We start from the raw sequence: 24,719 nt of genomic DNA, 5'->3' as shown, positions 1-24,719 counted from the left end.
GTGTGTGTGTGTATTTAACAAGTAGATTAACTGTGAAGACATGATTATTGAAAAACAAGTAGTTAATGTAAGGAGACAACTCCCTTTTAATTCTTATTTGTTGTACACACGTCTTACACACATGTTTAGAAAGCCATACCTCTTATATAGCCACACACACACACACACACACCACACACCACACACACCACACACACACACACACACACACAGACCACACACACACACACCACACACACACACTAGCTGTCCTGCTGAAGGAGGTCTTTGGTTTTTTGCAGGTTGTGATCAACAGCTCCATCTAAGAACTGAACCCAGGTCAGCTGAGATTCCCCGCATACATGACTGCACCTGAATAGAGGGGTAACATTTTTTATCCACAATAACAATTACAATAATAATACTAAATGAAAAGATAATACAAATTAAGTTCATTTCTACTAGGCTTGAGATTTTTATCGTTAAAATCCCATTTTATATCATGCATATTACACATGAAATACAGTCGGAGCAAAAGAATACTACATATTCACAGATATGAACTTCAAATATCAGAAGTATTATAATCACTAAACATTAATGTTACCTGATGATCTCAAGAACTTTCTTTAACAGTGCTCCCAATTTAGAAACCTGCAGCGAGAAAAGAAAAGTCCTTTATATGTTAATATGAATATTGAATGACACGTTTCATAATATTCCTAAATACTATATAAAGGGCAAAGACCACCTTTAACTGCTCTAAACATGCTCTTTTGAAATGTGCATATTTCACCAGGGTTTGTCTTAACCCCGTCAACAGAGTGTCGAGTTATGTACGACACTTTAAAAAGGCTCAGCAATTGAAGCACACGCGTTGAGCACCAGGAAAAGCGCTTTATAAATGTATTGTATTATTATTACTAAATAACTGTGTGTAGAGGGGAGGAGTCACGGGCACTGAGGATGTAAGACGTGTTTCTCCGCTGCTCCTGAGAATGTGACTTAATTTCATAAATCCTGCACAATTTTGGTATTTTATTGTTGAAATTAAATAGAACATAAACTAAGGATTCGTCGTACGTGACTTTTGTTAACCAAAACAACCGAAATGTCTTCTGCTCGCCAAAAATCCGAAGCACAGAAAGGAGGCCGCAGCAAAACCTCGCCTTTGCCTGACCCGGCTAACGCTACTCGAGGGGTGGCTGAAGCTAACGCACTCGACGCCGAACTTTTACAAAGTATGATGGACTCCCTGAAAGCCGACATTTTTGGCAAAATTGACTCTTTATCTTCCAGCCTACGCTCCGAGATTACCTCTGTCCGAAAAGAACTAAAAGAGTCAATAGGACCATTACAAGCTAAAGTCGAGCAACACGGGCAAACTGTGCTTGAGCTTGAACGAGCTGCTACTGACCATAGCGGCCGGATAACGGAGCTGGAAGCTACAGTTAGCAGGCTAACGGCTCAGGCTAAACATGCTGATGATCGGTGCGAGGACCTGGAGGGGAGATCCAGAATGAATAATATTCGGCTGGTGGGCATATCGGAGGGATTGGAGGGACCTCGTCCTACTGAGTTTATCGCCAAACTACTTCAGGAAATACTTCGCCTGGATGAAAAGCCCCTGCTAGATCGAGCTCATCGTACACTGCGGGACAGGCCCAGAGAGGGAGATGCACCCCGACCATTCGTCGTAAGAGTTCATTACTTTCACATTCGCAATGAGATCCTACGTCGGGCCGGGGAACTGTCTCCCCTCCTCTGTCAGGGTAAGAGGATTTCTATCTTTGCTGACTACACCTCCACCGTCGCTAAAAAACGAGCTGCTTTTGGAACTGTCAAGCGTCAGCTGCACTCATGTCCGGGCATTAAGTTTGGACTTCTCTACCCAGCGGTGCTCCGAATCACGCTGCCGAGCGGAGACACACATCGGTTTGAAGATCCTACAGCTGCAAATGACTTTGTCAATACAAAACTCAAGAAAGCAGTCACTCCAATGCTGTGTGACGGAGCAGAGCCGGCTCCTTGTCACACTTCTTCTTTTTTTTGTTCATGACAACTTGGACTGCATCTCCCAGTAAGTCATTGTAGCTTTCCATGATAATTAGTCACTGACAACATGTCTAAACGTGTGACGAACGTACTAATGTTCTGTTTTATTTTGTGCGTGTTTACTCTTGTTTTACCCAGTCACCTTTCTCTTTGGGTAGCTTAGGCTGTGTTAGTAGTAGCCTAGGATGGTAGCTACGACGGAGCGTTTAGCAATTCCTATAAGGTTTGATCGGCGTGTCTCGCATGGGGAGGCACTTCTGCCAAGGTGGGAGGGAGTAACGTGGTTCTTTTACCACAACGGGTTGTTCTATATTGTGTGTTTTGTTTTTTTGGTTGTTTCTTTTTTGTGTTTTTCGTGTCGGCTTGGTCTATCAACATTGTACATGTTGAAATGCTGTTATTCGTTATACCTCATTCTGCTAAATATGTTATATTATGCTTCACTCTTTGCCTCTTAAGATGCTTCTATGGTTTCACCTAAATTAATACAACAAGATGGAGAGGGGCTTCAATTTTGTACCTGGAACTGTAGGGGCCTTAACAATCCTGTTAAGCGCAGCAAAGTTTTGCACCATCTCAAGCACCTGGGTGCACAGATAATTTTTCTACAAGAAACTCATTAGGGTCTCTGATCAGAGCAGATTAAAGGCCAGTTGGATTGGCCATACCTACCACTCTTCTTTCACACGGGGGAAATCTAGGGGAGTGAGCTATTTTACTTGCACAAGTCACTTCCTTTTGTGGTTCAAATGTGATGGCAGACCAAAACGGGAGGTCTACAATAATCTGTTAGTGGTCAAATTAGATTCGTACTCCAGTGGCTTCCTTGTCAATGTATATGGACCAAACTGGGATGAATGTGTTTTTTACACATTTATTTTTCCATTCTACCAGATATATCCTCACCTTTCCTTATTTTGGGAGGGGATTTCACGGCTGGGCTGGATCCTCAAACTGGACCGATCATCGACCCGAATTGTAAGCCGTCTAGGTCTGCCAAGGCAATTCAATCCTTTAAAAAACAATTTGCCATTTCTGACCCCTGGCGTTTTTATTAATCCCTCTGGAAAGGATAATTCATTTTTCTGCAAATGTCCAACCACACTTTTACTCGTATAGATTATTTCCTCGTAGACAATAGAATTCTTCCTTCTGTTAAATCAATTTCCCATAATGCGATAGTCATATCTGACCATGCCCCAGTCACTATGAGGATACATTTCACAGGGTCTGATAAAACCGTGCTCCATGGCGTTTCAATAATCGTTTGCTTTCAAATGAAGACTTTGTGGAATTTGTTTCCGGACAAATAGATCTCTTTCTTAGTATAACAAAACTCCTGATGTGTCCGCATCACTGTTGTGGGAGACCTTAAAGGCATACATCAGAGGTGAAATAATTTCTTACAGCGGCTATGAGAGGAAAGTGAGGAGGGAAAGACTTAATAATTTAACGAAACGTATTGCACAGCTGGACGCAATTTATTCTGCTTCTCCTCCTCCAGATTTATACAAGGAGCGCCTCTCTTTACAAACTGAGTTTGAGGTCTTAGCTACGGATCACACAACAGAAATGTTACTGAAATCTAGACATACTTATTATGAACATGGGGATAAGGCTAGTAGATTGCTAGCCTATCAATTGCGACAGACATTGTCGTCTCACCAAATTCCCCAGATTAGGACCTCTTCAGGCTCGACGATTGATCCTAAGAAAATCAATGATGAGTTTAAAGATTTTTACGTATCGTTGTATACTTCTGAAAACACATCCGACTCTTCACACTTGGATAGTTTCTTTAACTCACTCCATATACCCACCGTTCACCCTGACTGTGTTGACGATTTGGAAAAAAATATTACTATTGAGGAACTGGCTACTGCAACCAAGTCCATGCAATGCGGCAAGTGTCCAGGACCAGGCGGCTACACTGCTTAATTCTATAAGGCATTTTTACATAAATTGGCTCCTATTTTAATTGACATGTTTAATGACTCATTTGAATCTCTTAAATTACCCCAGACTCTCACTCAGGCCTCGATTTTCCCTCATTTTGAAAAAGAATAAGGACACTTTGTCCTGTGCCTCGTTTCGTCCTATAAGCTTGCTGAATGTAGACTTCAAACTACTGTCTAAACTCTTAGCTTTACGCCTTGAGTCGACACTTCCCTCTGTTATCTCCCCTGATCAAACAGGTTTCATTAAAAATAGACACTCTTTTTTTAATTTAAGACGGTTGTTTAATACAATTTATAACCCATCTTCTTCTAGTGCTCCAGAAGCATTAATATCCCTGGACGCAGAGAAGGCTTTTGACCGGGTGGAGTGGGGCTATCTCTTCTACTCCTTAGACAAATTGGCTTTGGGAAAAAGTTTACGACCTGGATTAAACTGCTTTACTCCTCGCCTCAGGCCTCTGTTAGAACTAATAACAATCAATCGGAATATTTCCCTCTTCATAGGTCCACCACACAGGGTTGCCCTTTGAGTCCTTTGCTTTTCGCCCTCGCGATTGAGCCCCTCGCCATTGCGCTTCGCTCTAACCCCCTTATTACTGGGATAACCAGAAATGGCGCAGAACAGAGAGTCTCTCTTTATGCGGACGACCTTCTTATGTACCTCTCGAACTTGTCTGTTTCAATCCCTGCTACACTTGCCACGCTGGACTCATTTGGTTTCATATCAGGATATAAACTTAATCTTGGTAAAAGTGAATTATTTCCTCTAAACTCAACCGCACGTAAATGTCCTTTACATAACTTCCCATTTAAAGTATCTCTGCAAAGCTTTACATATCTTGGAATACAAGTTACTAGCACATTTAAAGTCTCTTTAAGGCCAATTTTACAACCCTGTTTAGAACGTATGCAACAAGACTTTGAACGCTGGTCACTGCTCCCTTTAAATTTGGCCGCGAGGATCAACTCAGTAAAAATGAATACTCTCCCTAAATTTGCCTATCTGTTTCAGTGTATACCTATTTTTCTTCCTCAAGCGTTTTTTCAGAAAATTGATAGCTCAATTTTGGAGTTTATTTGGAACAAAAAGAAACCTAGACTTCGTAAAGACTCTCTACAAAGGCCAAAGCTTCTTGGAGGAATGGCCTTGCCAAACTTTAGATTTGACTATTGGGCTTCCAACCTAAGAATCTTACAGTATTGGCTTAGGTCCAATACACTTCATCCTCGCCCGGCTTGGCTGGCTATGGAGTCTTTTTCCTCTAAGCCTGTGTCACTGACATCACTTGTGCACTCCCCCATCAACAGCCCGGTTTCCCTCTATGCTAAAAATATAGTTGTTAAAACCTCCTTAAGGATTTGGAATCAGTTTAAACGTCACTTTGGTCTGCAAGCTTTTTCTACCTCGGCTCCACTAGCTGCAAATCATGTTTCCCCCCCCCTCCATATCAGATGGTGCATTTTCGATATGGTCAAACCTTGGTATTAAAACATTTAAAGATTTATATATTGAGAACACTTTTGCATCTTTTCAACAGCTCTCAGAATTGTTCTCTCTTCCTAAACATCATTTTTTTAGATACCTGCAAATTCGGAGTTTTGCTCGCAATAGATATGCTCAGTTTCCTAACCTGCCCAATGACACGCCTCTAGATGCTTTTCTCACTCAGGCCCCTGTGATGAAAGGAATTATCTCGTGTATTTACAATCAAATCCAAACCCTATATTCAACCTCTCTAAACTCTCTGAAAGCTGTTTGGGAGGAGGGTTTGGGGCAGGAGATCTCAGAGGACCTTTGGGGCAATATTCTTAAGCGTGTGCATACTTCATCCGTCTGCGCAAGACATGGTTTGATTCAGTGTAAAGTTGTTCACCGCACCCATTGGACTAAAGTCAGGCTGTTCAAAGTGTTTGACAATATAGATCCTTCTTGTGAAAAATGTCACCAAACACCTGCAAGCCATGTGCATATGTTTTGGTCATGTACGTCTCTGCACAACTACTGGACTTCAATTTTCAGTACTTTGTCAGAGGTAACTGGGACGCTTATCGAGCCTAATGCCATTACTGCAGTATTTGGCATCCCAAACCTGCCTTTGCCTAGGCTCAAAGCAGACCTTATAGCCTTTGCAACATTACTAGCAAGACGTCTTATTCTAACAAGATGGAAATCACCAACACCACCTTCCCACACTATGTGGATAAGGGAAATTTTTAATAATTTGCAGCTTGAAAAAATCCGTTACACATTGAGAGGCTCCGCCGGGAAGTTCCGGAGTGTCTGGGGGCCTTTCTTTGCCTATGCAGGGAGGATGACCTTCCCGGATATACCGGAATAAAACCCGAATATGTATGTGGATATATCTTTTTTTTATTTTTTTATTATTATTTTATATGTATGTGGATATATATGTATATGTGAAGCATTTTAAATGTATTTGTACTATTATCATCATTAAGAGAATGAGGTTGTGCTTTGTTGTGTGACCAAGCCAACTGTTTGTTTTGTTTGTTTGTTTTTGTCTGTCTTGTTGTAATGTTTCATATGTTATGTGATCTGCACAACTGTAATGTGACACTGTCAATCACAACTGCTCTGTCATCTCTGTTTAATTTGTGTACGAAAATCAATAAACAAAGTTTATAAAAAAAAAAGTACTCCTTATGCAAATTGGATAATATAATATTTCAGAATAATAAAGATAAAGTAAAGAAAAAAATAAAAAAAATAAGTGTGTAACACACATCTGGGTTTCCTACAGTCCAACTCCAACACGAGTTGGACTGGTCTGACCTGTGTCCCTTTGATAAGGAGAAAAAGAGCTGCTGCTGATCTTAATCAACACGGAAAAAGTCAATCGTTTTCTCTGGAAGTAGAACAAAGAGCTGCTTCGAATACCACCGACGCGGATAACTAAACAATGGGGACATTGGCTCAAGAAAGTGAAGCTGCTGTTCAAAAGAATAGAGGAGCCTGATTTTCAGGTTGTCTGTTGTGCCTCGACTGTGACATGTTCCCATGCGTTCATGTTCAAAAAGCTCTTATGTATAAAACAATTCCGCTTGCCGACAAAGACCTACATGGACATATTAGTCCTTGCTCTGTGGAGATGTGACTCGTCTGCACACCCGTCGCTGCTGGCAACACGACATTACATTGTTCACAATTGCAGGAACAGTCAAGCCACACCGTGCCTGAGAGGAGCACAACATTTACATATGGCAACACTTTTCCAGATTACTGGCATCATTTTCAGGTGATTTGAAATGAAACTAGATTCATTAAGCGCTCATCATAGCAACTACATATATTCTTTTAACCCTCAAAACCCTGAAACTGTGTCTCATTAGTAACGCAAAGAACCACCTCGTAGATAAATGCCTTCAGAAAACATAACGTTGCAACTTACATCAGTTCACATATTGCATACTGTATATCAAAATATTACAGGCGTAATGAGGGTGTGTGTGTGTGTGTGTGTGTGTGTGTGTGTGTGTGTGTGTGTGTGTGTGTGTGTGTGTGTGTGTGTGTGTGTGTGTGTGTGTGTGTGTGTGTGTGTGTGTGTGTGTGTGTGTGTGTGTGTGTGTGTGTGTGTCTTACATTGTCCTCTACTCCGCTATAGTCCATGGGTGGATAGAGACAGAGAGCCAGATCATCGACACTGAGGAGGAAACAGGAAGAGGCAGAGATTTGTTTTGACTGTTCTATTATTGGACACAAATGTTGATTGAGTTTGTTTAAAAAAAAGCAAATTGATCAAAAGCTGGTCGAAAGATAAATGAAGATTGGTGTTGGGCAAAATACCAACTACTATATATATATATACTACTCTTCTAATATCAGAGTAGCACATGATAACAAAGGCCCTGCGTAGCTGTGTACGTAACAGGACGTATGATTACCAGAAGAGCGTCAGGACTGTTTTAGGCATATAAAAAACGTTGTTGTCACAATAGTTGTCTCGGTGACAACAATCCACATGATGATTCACTCTATGGAGATAGACATATGACTGTCATGTTTATTTATTACGTGGGCCGCAGCTAATGAACTTTGAACCGGTATTCTGCGTCTTGTGACTGAAACACCCTCTTGTATATCAGCATGTCAAGGACTCTGTTCTGGGAACTATTTGTCCCACGCAGCGCTGGGTGTGATGACTACTTCCATTCTTGCAAGGATAATACAGTGATAACTACTGTAAAGCCCATGTTAGCCGGTGCGGACCGGCCAAAGGTAGCTCCTCTTAGCCGTCCCCCGGCAACTCCCGAGCAGCAGGGAGACTGGGTGACTGTTCAGAAGGGGCATAACGCGAAACCCGCAGGTCCCCACCAACCCGTTCACGTATCTAACAGATATTCCCCACTCAGCGAGACCCGCTGAGAAGCCAACTCTGGTTATTGGTAGCTCTATTATGAGACACGTGAATTTAGAGACCGAAGCCTCCACAGTCACATGCATTCCGGGGGCCAGAGCGGGCGACGTTGAGGCGCATCTTAAACTGCTGGTTAAAAATAAACGTAAATACAGTAGGATTGTTATTCACGTCGGTGGTAATGATGTTCGTTTACGCCAATCAGAATGCACCAAAGTTCATGTGGCGTCGGTGTGTAGTTATGCTAAAACAATGTCGGACACCGTAATCTTCTCTGGTCCCCTCCCCAATCTGATCAACGATGACATGTATAGCCGCATGTCATCATTTCAGCGCTGGTTGTCTTGGTGGTGCCCAGCAAACAATGTGGGCTTCGTAAATAATTGGACAGCCTTCTGGGGAAAACCTGGTCTGATTAAGAGAGACGGCATTCATCCTACTTTGGAAGGTGCAGATCTCATTTCGGCAAACATTTCAGGGCTTTGTGGACGTAATCCATGACAAACTGGAGTTGAGACCAGGAGGCGGAGTCGCAGTCTTACACGCTTCTCTGCGCTCTCTCCTAGGCAGTCATCCATAGGAATCCCGAACCCAATAAAATACCCAATATTAGCGGTGTGTGTGTCTGCCCAAGGACAATTTAAGGTAAAACCTAATAGAGGTGTCATACATAATAACCTAATAAAAGTAAATGTAACAACTACTACAGTGCAACAAAACAGGAAGATTACATGTGGTCTCTTAAACATAAGATCTCTAGCATCTAAAGCAATATTGGTAAATTATTTAATATCAGATTATAATATTGATAAATGCTGTCTCACTGAAACTTGGTTGAGACATGAAGAATATGTCAGCATAAATGAGGCCACTCCACCCAGCCATGTCAACACTCATATTGCTTGAGGCACGGGCCGAGGAGGTGGAGTTGCAGCAATCTTTGACTCAAGTTTACTTATCAATACTAAACCAAAATTAAATTATACCTCCTTTGAAAGCCTCGTTTTTAGTCTTACGCATCCGACCTGGAAAACTTTGCAGCCAATCTTATTTGTTACAGTGTATCGTGCACCAGGTCCTTATTCAGAATTCTTATCAGAATTCTCTGAGTTTTTATCAACTTTGGTTCTTAAAACAGATAAAGTAATTATCGTAGGTGACTTTAATATTCATGTTGACGTTGATAAAAATAGCCTTACTGTTGCATTTAACTCTATATTAGATTCTGTTGGTTTCTGTCAGCGTGTAAATAAACCAACCCACTGCTATAATCACACTCTCGACCTTGTTCTGACTTATGGTATTGAAATTGAGCAACTATTAGTCGAACCGCATAATCCTGCTTTATCCGACCATTTCTTAGTAACTTTTGAAGTACTGTTACTAGACTACAAAGCATTAGTCAAAGGCTCCTGCAGCAGAAACCTATCTGTTAGTGCTATAGCCAAATGTAAGGAAGAGATTCCACCAATACTTAACCGCTTGCCGACAAAGACCTACATGGACATATTAGTCCTTGCTCTGTGGAGATGTGACTCGTCTGCACACCCGTCGCTGCTGGCAACACGACATTACATTGTTCACAATTGCAGGAACAGTCAAGCCACACCGTGCCTGAGAGGAGCACAACATTTACATATGGCAACACTTTTCCAGATTACTGGCATCATTTTCAGGTGATTTGAAATGAAACTAGATTCATTAAGCGCTCATCATAGCAACTACATATATTCTTTTAACCCTCAAAACCCTGAAACTGTGTCTCATTAGTAACGCAAAGAACCACCTCGTAGATAAATGGCTTCAGAAAACATAACGTTGCAACTAACATCAGTTCACATATTGCATACTGTATATCAAAAATATTACAGGCGTAATGAGGGAGTGTGTGTGTGTGTGTGTGTGTGTGTGTGTGTGTGTGTGTGTGTGTGTGTGTGTGTGTGTGTGTGTGTGTGTGTGTGTGTGTGTGTGTGTGTGTGTGTGTGTGTGTGTGTGTGTGTGTGTGTGTGTGTGTGTGTGTGTGTGTATTTAACAAGTAGATTAACTGTGAAGACATGATTATTGAAAAACAAGTAGTTAATGTAAGGAGACAACTCCTCCCTTTTAATTCTTATTTGTTGTACACACGTCTTACACACATGTTTAGAAAGCCATACCTCTTATATAGCCACACACACACACACACACACACACACACACACACACACACACACACACACACACACACACACACACACACACACACACACACACACACACACACACACACACACACACACACCTAGCTGTCCTGCTGAAGGAGGTCTTTGGTTTTTTGCAGGTTGTGATCAACAGCTCCATCTAAGAACTGAACCCAGGTCAGCTGAGATTCCCCGCATACATGACTGCACCTGAATAGAGGGGTAACATTTTTTATCCACAATAACAATTACAATAATAATACTAAATGAAAAGATAATACAAATTAAGTTCATTTCTACTAGGCTTGAGATTTTTATCGTTAAAATTCCCATTTTATATCATGCATATTACACATGAAATACAGTCGGAGCAAAAGAATACTACATATTAACAGATATGAACTTCAAATATCAGAAGTATTATAATCACTAAACATTAATGTTACCTGATGATCTCAAGAACTTTCTTTAACAGTGCTCCCAATTTAGAAACCTGCAGCGAGAAAAGAAAAGTCCTTTATATGTTAATATGAATATTGAATGACACGTTTCATAATATTCCTAAATACTATATAAAGGGCAAAGACCACCTTTAACTGCTCTAAACATGCTCTTTTGAAATGTGCATATTTCACCAGGGTTTGTCTTAACCCCGTCAACAGAGTGTCGAGTTATGTACGACACTTTAAAAAGGCTCAGCAATTGAAGCACATGCGTTGAGCACCAGGAAAAGCGCTTTATAAATGTATTGTATTATTATTACTAAATAACTGTGTGTAGAGGGGAGGAGTCACGGGCACTGAGGATGTAAGACGTGTTTCTCCGCTGCTCCTGAGAATGTGACTTAATTTCATAAATCCTGCACAATTTTGGTATTTTATTGTTGAAATTAAATAGAACATAAACTAAGGATTCGTCGTACGTGACTTTTGTTAACCAAAACAACCGAAATGTCTTCTGCTCGCCAAAAATCCGAAGCACAGAAAGGAGGCCGCAGCAAAACCTCGCCTTTGCCTGACCCGGCTAACGCTACTCGAGGGGTGGCTGAAGCTAACGCACTCGACGCCGAACTTTTACAAAGTATGATGGACTCCCTGAAAGCCGACATTTTTGGCAAAATTGACTCTTTATCTTCCAGCCTACGCTCCGAGATTACCTCTGTCCGAAAAGAACTAAAAGAGTCAATAGGACCATTACAAGCTAAAGTCGAGCAACACGGGCAAACTGTGCTTGAGCTTGAACGAGCTGCTACGGACCATAGCGGCCGGATAACGGAGCTGGAAGCTACAGTTAGCAGGCTAACGGCTCAGGCTAAACATGCTGATGATCGGTGCGAGGACCTGGAGGGGAGATCCAGAATGAATAATATTCGGCTGGTGAGCATATCGGAGGGATTGGAGGGACCTCGTCCTACTGAGTTTATCGCCAAACTACTTCAGGAAATACTTCGCCTGGATGAAAAGCCCCTGCTAGATCGAGCTCATCGTACACTGCGGGACAGGCCCAGAGAGGGAGATGCACCCCGACCATTCGTCGTAAGAGTTCATTACTTTCACATTCGCAATGAGATCCTACGTCGGGCCGGGGAACTGTCTCCCCTCCTCTGTCAGGGTAAGAGGATTTCTATCTTTGCTGACTACACCTCCACCGTCGCTAAAAAACGAGCTGCTTTTGGAACTGTCAAGCGTCAGCTGCACTCATGTCCGGGCATTAAGTTTGGACTTCTCTACCCAGCGGTGCTCCGAATCACGCTGCCGAGCGGAGACACACATCGGTTTGAAGACCCTACAGCTGCAAATGACTTTGTCAATACAAAACTCAAGAAAGCAGTCACTCCAAATGCTGTGTGACGGAGCCGAGCCGGCTCCTTGTCACACTTCTTCTTTTTTTTGTTCATGACAACTTGGACTGCATCTCCCAGTAAGTCATTGTAGCTTTCCATGATAATTAGTCACTGACAACATGTCTAAACGTGTGACGAACGTACTAATGTTCTGTTTTATTTTGTGCGTGTTTACTCTTGTTTTACCCAGTCACCTTTCTCTTTGGGTAGCTTAGGCTGTGTTAGTAGTAGCCTAGGATGGTAGCTACGACGGAGCGTTTAGCAATTCCTATAAGGTTTGATCGGCGTGTCTCGCATGGGGAGGCACTTCTGCCAAGGTGGGAGGGAGTAACGTGGTTCTTTTACCACAACGGGTTGTTCTATATTGTGTGTTTTGTTTTTTTTGGTTGTTTCTTTTTTGTGTTTTTCGTGTCGGCTTGGTCTATCAACATTGTACATGTTGAAATGCTGTTATTCGTTATACCTCATTCTGCTAAATATGTTATATTATGCTTCACTCTTTGCCTCTTAAGATGCTTCTATGGTTTCACCTAAATTAATACAACAAGATGGAGAGGGGCTTCAATGTTGTACCTGGAACTGTAGGGGCCTTAACAATCCTGTTAAGCGCAGCAAAGTTTTGCACCATCTCAAGCACCTGGGTGCACAGATACTTTTTCTACAAGAAACTCATCATAGGGTCTCTGATCAGAGCAGATTAAAGGCCAGTTGGATTGGCCATACCTACCACTCTTCTTTCACGGGGAAATCTAGGGGAGTAGCTATTTTATTGCACAAGTCAATTCCTTTTGTGTGTTCAAATGTGATGGCAGACCAAAACGGGAGGTACTTAATTGTTAGTGGTAAAATTAATTCTACTCCAGTGCTTCTTGTCAATGTATATGGACCAAACTGGGATGATGATGTGTTTTTTACACATTTATTTTCCATTCTACCAGATATATCCTCACATTTCCTTATTTTGGGAGGGGATTTCAACTGCTGGCTGGATCCTCAACTGGACCGATCATCGACCCGAAATTGTAAGCCGTCTAGGTCTGCCAAGGCAATTCAATCCTTTAAAAAACAATTTGCCATTTCTGACCCCTGGCGTTTTTTTAATCCCTCTGGAAAGGAATATTCATTTTTCTCAAATGTCCACCACACTTTTACTCGTATAGATTATTTCCTCGTAGACAATAGAATTCTTCCTTCTGTTAAATCAATTTCCCATAATGCGATAGTCATATCTGACCATGCCCCAGTCACTATGAGGATACATTTCACAGGGTCTGATAAAAACCGTGCTCCATGGCGTTTCAATAATCGTTTGCTTTCAAATGAAGGCTTTGTGGAATTTGTTTCCGGACAAATAGATCTCTTTCTTAGTATAAACAAAACTCCTGATGTGTCCGCGTCACTGTTGTGGGAGACCTTAAAGGCATACATCAGAGGTGAAATAATTTCTTACAGCGGCTATGAGAGGAAAGTGAGGAGGGAAAGACTTAATAATTTAACGAAACGTATTGCACAGCTGGACGCAATTTATTCTGCTTCTCCTCCTCCAGATTTATACAAGGAGCGCCTCTCTTTACAAACTGAGTTTGAGGTCTTAGCTACGGATCACACAACAGAAATGTTACTGAAATCTAGACATACTTATTATGAACATGGGGATAAGGCTAGTAGATTGCTAGCCTATCAATTGCGACAGACATTGTCGTCTCACCAAATTCCCCAGATTAGGACCTCTTCAGGCTCGACGATTGATCCTAAGAAAATCAATGATGAGTTTAAAGATTTTTACGTATCGTTGTATACTTCTGAAAACACATCCGACTCTTCACACTTGGATAGTTTCTTTAACTCACTCCATATACCCACCGTTCACCCTGACTGTGTTGACGATTTGGAAAGAAATATTACTATTGAGGAACTGGCTACTGCAACCAAGTCCATGCAATGCGGCAAGTGTCCAGGACCAGACGGCTACACTGCTGAATTCTATAAGGCATTTTTACATAAATTGGCTCCTATTTTAATTGACATGTTTAATGACTCATTTGAATCTCTTAAATTACCCCAGACTCTCACTCAGGCCTCGATTTCCCTCATTTTGAAAAAGAATAAGGACCCTTTGTCCTGTGCCTCGTTTCGTCCTATAAGCTTGCTGAATGTAGACTTCAAACTACTGTCTAAACTCTTAGCTTTACGCCTTGAGTCGACACTTCCCTCTGTTATCTCCCCTGATCAAACAGGTTTCATTAAAAATAGACACTTCTGTTTTATGTGAGGGACTGCGGATGGAAATTAGCTCAAAGCTCAAATCCGGCATGTTTACGTTTTAAAGCATTTGTTTTTAAATGTTCATCAATATGCATTGTCCCTCTTCAAATAAACGATTAAATGAAATAAATGAAGTCTGAAGACTTTCTCCATTGACTTCCATGTTAAAAATGTGTTTAATTATGGGATATATCTCTGGAATTATGAAAGTTATGAATGAGAAAAGTGATAGCTATTGATTCCCGATCGACCTGTATGTTTTAATGTTTGAACGGAGTTTCTGCGGTGTGGAATGTGGGAGCAGAAGAGGTGTAAAATAACCCGGAGGAATAAGAATAAAGAAATTGTGCGTAGAAGTACAAGTAGCATTCCCACTAAATTAATCTGATTCAGAGTTGTGGCAGGTGTAAAAGTAACTTCCATCTGTGCAGTCCTTGTGTGCAGTGGCGGCGCTGGGGTAGGCTACAGCCACACCAAGAAATGGCTTAGCCCTACCTTAGCCCCACCATGAAAAAGTATGTTAAAGTAATCATGTTGAGAACACGGATTGCGAAAATCTACCGGTCGTGTCCACAACACACAAACTGATCCTGCTGTAACAACAAGTGCACGTTACTGACGCAATATGGTTGAGACCATTCGGGCTTATGCTAGAGGGGCGCAAGGAATAGTCTAAGTAGTGGGGGAGTTTTATACACTAATATCAGCGCGGCCGCAGTCAGATCAAAATGCCTCCGAATGCAATTTGAACAGACCTACAGCCAATCAGAGCAACGAAACATTGGGTCTGCTGCGTCATGCATTACTGATTCGTCACGTTCACAGTGAAAAGTCCCCAAACTCTCGCTGAGTAAATTGAAGACAGACAGCAGAACTTCTAGGATTAATTGTATATTTCGGATGGATAGATTTGTTCTTAAACGCCCTCGCATTGCCGGTACAAGTCGAACAGGTGCCAGAGTCACACGACCCACCTGAAGAGTGAATAGTGAGTTTTGAATATATTTTGTAATAGGGGCATTCTACCGAATTTGTGCAAAGTGCAGTCCCACAACAAGAACAACTATTTAACAAAACAATTAAGTATTCAGACATAGATATTTACTAAGAATATGTTATGTTATATTAAACACAAGGCATTAAATTAGATAGTGATAAGCTTAATATATACAAAAACATAATTTATAGGGTACTTTCTATTGGGAAGTAGCTGTCCTGACATCTACAGGGCTCGACATTAAGGACTGCCCGATGGCCCGGGGCCATCTAGTATTTAGCTCGGGCAATGAAGCCTCACCTGCTGGTTGCCCGACCGGGCAATCTATTATGCCAGTATCATGCAGCTCGCGGATCCAGTAATGAGTGACGGTCAGTGACCCGACAGTAAAAATAAACATATCTATAACTAGTTTAGGTAGTTTGAGAGGTAATTAAAATAGCTACGTGTGATATTCTAACCTGAAGTGTGTGTTTTGTCCGCTCACCGCTGCATGTGATCATGCAGAGCTGCGTATAGACTCGTCAGCAGCAGCTGATCTCTCTCTCCCGTCAGATTAGACTTCACTCGCGTTTATGTCCATATCGATCAGATCCAGCTAGTTCTAGCTAATGATATGACTACCTGCTTATTAAAAGACACCTAAACAATAAGTGTCGCTATGCAACTGGGTGAGGCCGCAAAGTATAGCGCAGCATTATGCCTTTGTTTACATGCCCACCGGAACCCCGAGGCATTACCAACAGATCAACGCACAATCAACCCACACAGGACATCTCTTTCTCCACATTAAGTGTTAGACATTAGAGTTGACTATTCTTGTCTGTCACATACTCTTTTGTCTGTCACATTGGTCTCTGTGTGTCATTAAGCTCGGGAGTGTGTGTATGTGTGGCGCGAGCGAGCGAGAGAGCGTGTGCACCGGTTACGTGCATGGTTGCTGTTAGCATCTGGTGCTAGCTAGCTACGCTAACGGATATAAGGAGCTGTTTCAACAACAAGGTGGAGGAGAGTCCTCTGCTGTCAGACTGAGAGACTGATAACTACAGCTCAGGTGAGGTAAAGGACTCTGTGTGTTTAGATAGTTAACTTTGTCTAAGTTATCTCTGTGGGTCTCAAACGGTTTGGTCACCATTTATGTAAACACATATTTCCATTTGAGAGGGTAGTGATTAGTGAAATATGCATGAATAATACAAAAAAAAATGTTAACGAGGTGAAAAAAGGTAAGATAAACTTTTAAAACTTGTTGAGAGCTAAAACTAGTCTTTGCTGCTGCCTCAAAGAGGAGCATGGGGAGAGGAAGGAGACAGGAGAGGCTGATTCAGTAGCCCAGACACACTCACAACTATAAATGAACCAAAAACAAATAAATAAACAAGTTTCAGTGTTTTTAAATATTGGATATGGTATGTTATTGGTTATGGCCATGTACTTATGATTTTATGATTATTTAAATGTATACAGTTCTGTTTCATATGGGTGTAGTCTCTTTATTTCCCCCTCAAAATGCACCAGTTTGATGCATTTAAGTCCAACATTTAAAAACAAATCTTACCGGGGGTGCATGCCCCCGGACCCCCCTAGAGGATTTGAGGTCCACCCCCACTTAAAATATGTTCACATGAATAGATTCCTAAATAGATTTTCACATTTTTTTAAATAGTGACCCATGTCCATATGTTTATTTTTGGGTAGTAGATTTAAACTATAGTGCTATCACTATGGGCAGCAACGCTGTAAATATTGACAAATAAATCTAGCAAAATGGCACAAAAAAAACCTGGTAGTGGCCTGGCTGGGTGTATAATTCCCGGCCTGATTTATTGTCCCAGTCTGGCCCTGGCTGTGAGAGAGAGAGAGAGAGGAGAAAAGAGAGGATCCGTTTCTCCCGTGTTATTATTCAAAGTTAATGTAAACTTTTGAATAATGTACTTCATCTACTACAAGTAGTTTCTTTGAATGTATTAATTATGTTGTTTGTTGTTTGTGGAATCATTTATTGAAAAATGAATCTGAATTTTTCGATCTGTTACGATTATAAACTGAAGCAATATAAAAATGACTCCCATTAACTGAGTTTTAAACATCAGCACGGTCCTAGTCCGGTAATTACATGCTAACGGAAACTCCGCTACACAATTGTTATTATTATTGAAACATGACCGGACATTTGACTGGCGAGAAAAAATCCTAGCGGAAACCCTGATACATATGTATGGGAATAGTTTTGTATCATAAAGATAAAGCAACACTTTTTCAGAATAAAGCAAAACTTGAAAAGAAAGTTTGGGGCTCTCTGCTGGAACTGCTACCCCCGCGACCCGACCACGGATAAGCGGGAGAAGATGGATGGATGGATGGAAGCAAAACTATGAGTTTAAAAGAAGAAAAAAACTGAGTCAAGCAAAATAAAATACATTTTAAAAATAAAACTATAAGTTACAAACAAATCATTTGTGTAATCATGTAAGCTATAAGTCTTTTTTCTTTGTTTTAACATAGGTTTTTGTTTGCAGTTCTTGTTTCTTCTTTCTCAATGATCGGACTTTTGCTCTCGCTGCAGCTCTCTTTTGCGCTCCCTTTTTTTTTTTTTGAGATTCTGACACAAACCTCCCAGGTGGGCGGGACTTTCAGGGGTGCGTCCCCATTGGCTACTCAGTTTGAGTGACAGCCCAGTCCTCCAGCGATTGTACACTGCGGTCAAGCCAGCCGCCCCTGTATTTCGAGTGCGTGATTAGTTACAGGTTTACGGTAATGCAAAAAAACAACCCTGGGAAGCTGGACGTTTCGTATGTGCAGTATTATATATTCGACCACTTTAAAGCTACAGAAAATCACAAAAAAAGGAACACTTCCGGTGAGGATTTCAAAGTAAAGGATGGCATGTGGTTCATTTATATTATTTGCGATTGAGGAACAGGGTAATTTATGAGAATAATGTTAGGACTTATTGCTTCATAAACTTGTTGCACAAATACTATGAACTACTTTTACTGTGTACTTTTTGAGAATGGCAAAATTCCCTCCAGAGAACAAGAATGAGCATTTTTGTCAACTTTAATGTGGTCTAAAAAACATTTCTTCCAAAAGTAGTTTATGAAACTGCCATGTTTGTACTTAATACTTCTAGGACTACTTGGAAAAATAATATGAACTACTTTTACTGTGTACTTTTTCAGTAATTTGAGTTTCAAAGTCCCTCCAGAGAACAAGAATTTGTGTCAACTTTAATGTGATCTAAAAAACATTTCTTCCATAGACATATGACACTGCCATGTTCTTCTGCCCTAGTTGCAGAGAAAGCAATTCCAATTGCTTGCCCTGGCTTCTTGGAGTTGGTCCTGATTCATCCCCAGGCACTGCTCATGGAACCGTCTTTCACAGGTGTCACACTTATCTGTAAAATGAAATGAGTGACCATCAAATCTGATACATCTTGTCATCGGAAATGATGAAGTAATGAAGTGCAATAGAACATAATTTTGGCAAAATTAGATTCATGTCAACTTTATTACATGTAGCTATAGTCTGTAGCATACTCGCCTCAAACACCAGTTTAATATCTGAAAATAACTATATTATGTCTACATTTTCAGTTTTTCAAATAAAAATGTTTTTTAGGTAGTTATAGGTAGAAGATGTATAGTTCTGGGAAAACCCCATGTTGCATCACTATAATGTAGTTACCTTTTGGTATTCTTATTTGGTCAGTTATGTATTGCATACGAGCTGCTTCTCCCTGCTTGCCATATTTTGATAGTGACTTACAGGATGTTGGTGTGTGAAAGAGGACAACAGCAGATAACACACAAACCTCCTTCCAAGTGGTCCGTTTTACATTAGGAGTGTTGCCTCAAGGTATAACTTGGTTTCCAGGCCTGATCTGGTGGACATGTACCATCAGTCTCCCAGCGGTGTAGAGTGAGGTGGAGGAACCGCAGGGTGCGCTAATTCAGTGCCCCATATTGCTATTTTCCAAGCTAATGTAGCTTTGTCATATTTGTCAACGCTGCATTGAGGCTATTGTCATCATGTGGGTGGACTTAGACTCAAACCTGGGGTGAAGTTACACTTTAAATGTAATATGTTGCTATTTGACATGATTAGAATTGTCAGTATCCCTATTCCACTACTCATCACATTTTATATTCTCTCTGTTCATTATGTGTAAACAATGTATATACATTACCATTTATCTGAGAGAAGTTGTCTTGACTGTTTTGTTAGTAAATGAATTTATATCGGTTCTACAGTCATTTTGAATAGAGTTAGTGTGTGTGTGGGGGCTGCAGCTGGGGCGACGCACGAGGTTGCCGTAAAAAAATAATTCGGCATGCGCCGAAAAGTAGAAATCGCAGCATGGCCCTGCAGCGTTTTCGCTGGACCGCCTGATCTGGATAGACCCAGTGACTCAACAGTTTTGTAAATACATCTAATATCATACATTTAATTTATTGGAATATGATGAAGCCCTATTATAACTACACTACGACAAATACTCACCCAATCTGTAGTGGGAGGCCCAGATCCTGGGGGCTTTGAGGCAGAGCACATTGCACAGTTGTTCTCCATGTGAAACACTGCAGGAAAAGAAAATATGTTATTTAGACATACTGTATATATGGATATATATATAAATGGATCATGAATGGGATCATTAACACAGGTTTAATATGTTTTTAACTTAAGGATGGATGTTTTAAAAAGAAGACTATGTACACAGTGTGAACAGAACAACATATAAGCAGACATACATAGACAATCCGTAATATTCTAAACATTACTAGGCAATGACCTGTATGCAACAAATTTAAAAATGCAGGAATTTATATTTGTCACCGTTTCACTCTAAGCCCTGTTTTGTGTTCCATATTTCACCCATGCCTCCTGCCACTCTGCCTGTAAGCTTTCAATAAACCACCTATAAACTGTTCCTGGATGCCTGCCTGGTACAATCTGTATTCGTTTCCTCTTCCCTGCTCTCCTGACACAAACCGTGACTGTCAAGTTTCCTGGGTTTTTTGGGTGTAATCCCCACTTGAAAAGGGATGAGGCGTCTACCGGACTTTGGGAACAGGATTTCACTCCAGTGACAAAGCTTCTTTTCAATATTTTTTATTTTGATGTAGAAGTTCACTTTATGCAGTTACTTTGTGCAGTCACTTTGTGCAGGTGAAAAACCTTTAAAACAAAAAAAGAACATTTTAGAATTTGTAACCATGTAAATACAGCGGATTCTTTTAACTTGACTTTTCTGGAAATGTTGACAAATCAAGTTAATTATTATTTTTAAACTAGAAACTATTATTTCCCCTTCTTTCACAGAGGTATTCAATGAATAAAATAAGACTTTACTATTTACGCTTCTAAATCAAATGGATTCTTTATAAGACATTTACTACTTCTAAACAAGAAAGCTTCCGTCTAAGCTAAATAAACAGTGCGTCTAAACTCTCTCTGTGCCTCACCATTTACGCAGCACATTTAAACCACACAAACAATGCTGCGCAGCGCCGCTCGCGCTCTAACAAGACACGTGCATACACTCAAACAATTCAACAGAACATTCGCCAGCGGCTCTGCGGAGCTCTCACAGCATGATGGATGTTCTTACCGGCTGCCTGTCCTGACTCAGTAGAGGTGCCTCCCGTCTACCCGCTTCCGTCTAGGATCGCACACAGCTACTATTTAAACCCTCCTTGAGGATGCAGCACTGGGCTCTGTAATTAGGGTGATTACACCCAGCTTGCCAGAGGAGGCAGGATTGCCTGCGATCATTACACCTGTTGTCTATCCTATTAATTGGTGGTTTGTCTTTAAATGAAACATATTTGTAGCGTTTATGATTTAAAGTCTGAATAAAGTTAAGATTTTGTTATTCTATGTATCTATATCTTTTAATATGCGACTACTTCTAATCTGTTTTTTTATTTTATATTTATTAAAGCCCTAGGCTCTGTTTGACTTTACACCTCCCACTCGATCTTCCTGTCTCTTTTGGAACACTGGGAGATCGCTTGCTTTGAGGCAAACAATAAACCCCAGTCACACTCTGTTCTTCAGCAGGTAACAAGACGACCAGCCGCCGGACGTCTCTTTCCAGAATGGTGGCAGGGATCTTTTCACTTCTCTTAGAGGTTGGATTTAGTGTCTTCTGCTGGGCTCTTCTCGCCTCCCACTTTGACCTTTCCACAGATTTACTGGGTTTGATGAACTTTTTTGCTGCCCTCCAGATCCATGCAACTGTCTTAACCAATCGGCTCAGCACATTGAACTGCTTGACATTCACCAGGTTCTGGATAGCTGACCCTGCAGGTGGTCTCCTCTCTGTTTGGATCGGGTTCTGCTCTTGCGGTGGTTCCTGTTTCTCTGCCTTGGCCCTCGTTAGTCAAGCAACAAATGCCTACTTTTTCAGCCTGTTGATGCCTTCTCTGGCAGTATCAGCGAGGTCCCTTGCAGATTTGATTGGCCACTCTTTCGCTGGCAAGTTCAGAAACTTTGGCCCATTTTGCCACTCTGAGTTCTCGTCCAGGTCTTGAGGGCTTGCTCCTCTGGTGATTATGTCAGCGATGTTGTATGGACCAGGAATCCACCACTAGTCAAGTACATTTGAGTTGTTCTGGATTTCGCCGATTCAATTTGCAAAGAAAGTCTGGTAACCATAGCTTTCCCTTTGTATAGTGTCAGAGAATATTTTAAGGGTGCGTTCACACCTGCCTTGTATAGTCCGGTTGAATCGAACCCTGGTGCGTTTAGCCGCTTGGTGCGGTTCATTTGGGTCGGTGTGAACGCAGTCCGAGACCTCTTAAGTGAACTAAACAACCGAACTCTGGTCCGCTAAAATAGGTGGTCTCGGAGCGCTTGCTTGCGAACTCTGGAGCGGTTCATTGCTGGTGTGAACGCAGTCCGCACCAAAACATAGGAAGCGCAGTATTTACGTGTCACAAGAACGCGGATATCTTCAAAAATCTTTAGCGAAAGACTCTTTCAAGACATCCGCGGTTGTTTAGTTAAAGAGTAAAGCAGAATTAAGTGTTGAACAGTGTCGTGTAAAGTAAAAATTCTCCGTCAGCTACATAAAAGTAAGAACACCTGTCGTCCGTGAAACGCCCCTCCTCTGCAGAACGCATTATCCCGCTTATTACATTGCCACATTCTCAACAAAGTAACGACATGACTCCCAATATTAATTGAAATGCTTTTGTGGATTTAGAAAATGATTTTATTGATTTAAAAAATAGTTGTATTTAAATTGACATGCATCCGCTAAGAAAAATAGTCCGTTGTTACTGTTTGAACTAACGTAGCAACGGCAGGAACTGCTTCGATAGAGTTTTTGAGGAGCTTTTTGATTACAGATTTGAAAAAATCGTTGCTTGCTTTAAAAGTAGCACAATGAGAAAGCAGTTGACATCTGTTGACATGGCGGCCGTGAGGCTCGCCCCAGTGCAAGCTATGTTCATGTCTGTCATACTTTTGTCTGCCCTATATGTGTGTAAAGTTTCATGTGTTATCCAATACACCCGCTGGGACCTACTAAACTTCAGACACAACCAACATGCAGTTTTGGAGTCATCAACGTCTTTCCCGAAGGAAATATTACCTGTTTCACCTGGCCTCCCAACGCCATGGCAGCAAACCGGCAAAGGGAGCAGGCGCTCCGGTGTCCTATCGCGGTTCAAGAGGCGCCCATACCGACCCCCACTCCCTGCCCTTCTGCTGTCAAATGTAAGATCTCTCAGGCACAAGATGGATGAACTTCACCTCCTGATCCAGTCAAACAAAACCTACGGTGACTGCTCCGCCATCTGCCTGACTGAAACCTGGCTGGATCATTCGATTCCCGACCAAGCAGTATCACTCGCAGGATACACACTCCACCGAGCCGACAGGTCAGTGGAACTAACACACAAATCTAAAGGTGGTGGAATATGCATTATGGTCAACCATCGCTGGTGCACAAACTCCACCTCGCTAAGCCATGCATGTTCCCCACTTCTGGAGCATCTAACTGTCAAATGCAGACCCATGTCGGGGGACATCTTACTTCTTCCTTCTCTCTGTCTATACCCGTGTACACTCATGTTCCGATTAACCCAGCTTCCCCAAATGTCTTTCTTTTTGGTGTCTATATACGCTGGGATCCGGAGTCATGGATGATCCTGCGGTCCTGTGTCCTGGATCGCGAGCGCTGGATCTTGAGTCGTGGCTGTGGTCCTGGATCATAGGTCCTGGATGGATATCCTCGTGGATTCATCTTCCTATTATACACACATGCATTTCCAAACATTTGGACTACCTATGTTGCAAATGTATTATCTTTTCAATTTACACACGGCATCTATTGCAGTCTGTCCGTCCTGGGAGAGGGATCCCTCCTCTGTTGCTCTCCCTGAGGTTTCTCCCATTTTTCCCTTTAAACTGGGTTTTCTTTGGAAGTTTTTCCTTGTACGATGTGAGGGTCTAAGGACAGAGGGTGTCGTATTGTCATACTGATATTCTGTACACACTGTGAAGACCACTGAGACAAATGTAACATTTGTGATATTGGGCTATATAAATAAACATTGATTGATTGATTGACCTACCTTCCCAGAGAGTTTGCATCGGTAATCATAATCGGTGTTTACATTCCACCTGAGGCTAACGCTAACACCACCATGAGCGATCTAGCCAGTCACATCTCCTCCGTGGAAAACGCACATCCAGACGCAGCAATAATTGTGTTAGGCGACTTCAACCACACCAATCTGTCCACGGAGCTTCCCAACTACCACCAGCAAGTTACCTGCCCCAGCAGAGGAAACAACACACTCGACCACTGCTATACTCCACTCAAGGAGGCTTACCGTGCTTCTGCGGGAGCTCCGCTCGGCAAGTCGGACCACGCAATGCTGCTGCTTATCCCGAAGTACAAACAACAATTAAAATCCTCGGAAACACCAATAAAATCCTCTAAGTCCTGGTCCACAGAAGCCATCGAAAAGTTGCGTGGATGCTGAAGGAGATATGAGTGGATAACTAGTCCGCATTTTCAAATCTCCGCGCGTCCCTAAACAAGCT

At 41.6% G+C, this 24,719-nt stretch overlaps 1 long non-coding RNA gene across 1 annotated transcript; it reads right to left on the bottom strand.

Moving 5' to 3' along the window:
* Nucleotides 1-236: 236 nt before the first annotated feature.
* Nucleotides 237-7,726, bottom strand: LOC139433903 (uncharacterized). Its single transcript, XR_011643298.1, has 3 exons — nucleotides 7,594-7,726; nucleotides 587-633; nucleotides 237-351 (listed from the first exon to the last, which is right to left on the bottom strand). It is a non-coding gene; the product is annotated as an uncharacterized lncRNA (long non-coding RNA).
* Nucleotides 7,727-24,719: the final 16,993 nt, after the last annotated feature.

Source organism: Pseudochaenichthys georgianus, chromosome 5 (assembly GCF_902827115.2).
Source record: "Pseudochaenichthys georgianus chromosome 5, fPseGeo1.2, whole genome shotgun sequence".
Taxonomy (NCBI): Eukaryota; Metazoa; Chordata; class Actinopteri; order Perciformes; family Channichthyidae; genus Pseudochaenichthys; species Pseudochaenichthys georgianus.
Note: the sequence above shows the minus strand (reverse complement) of the source record. Positions and strands in the feature narration are given on the sequence as shown.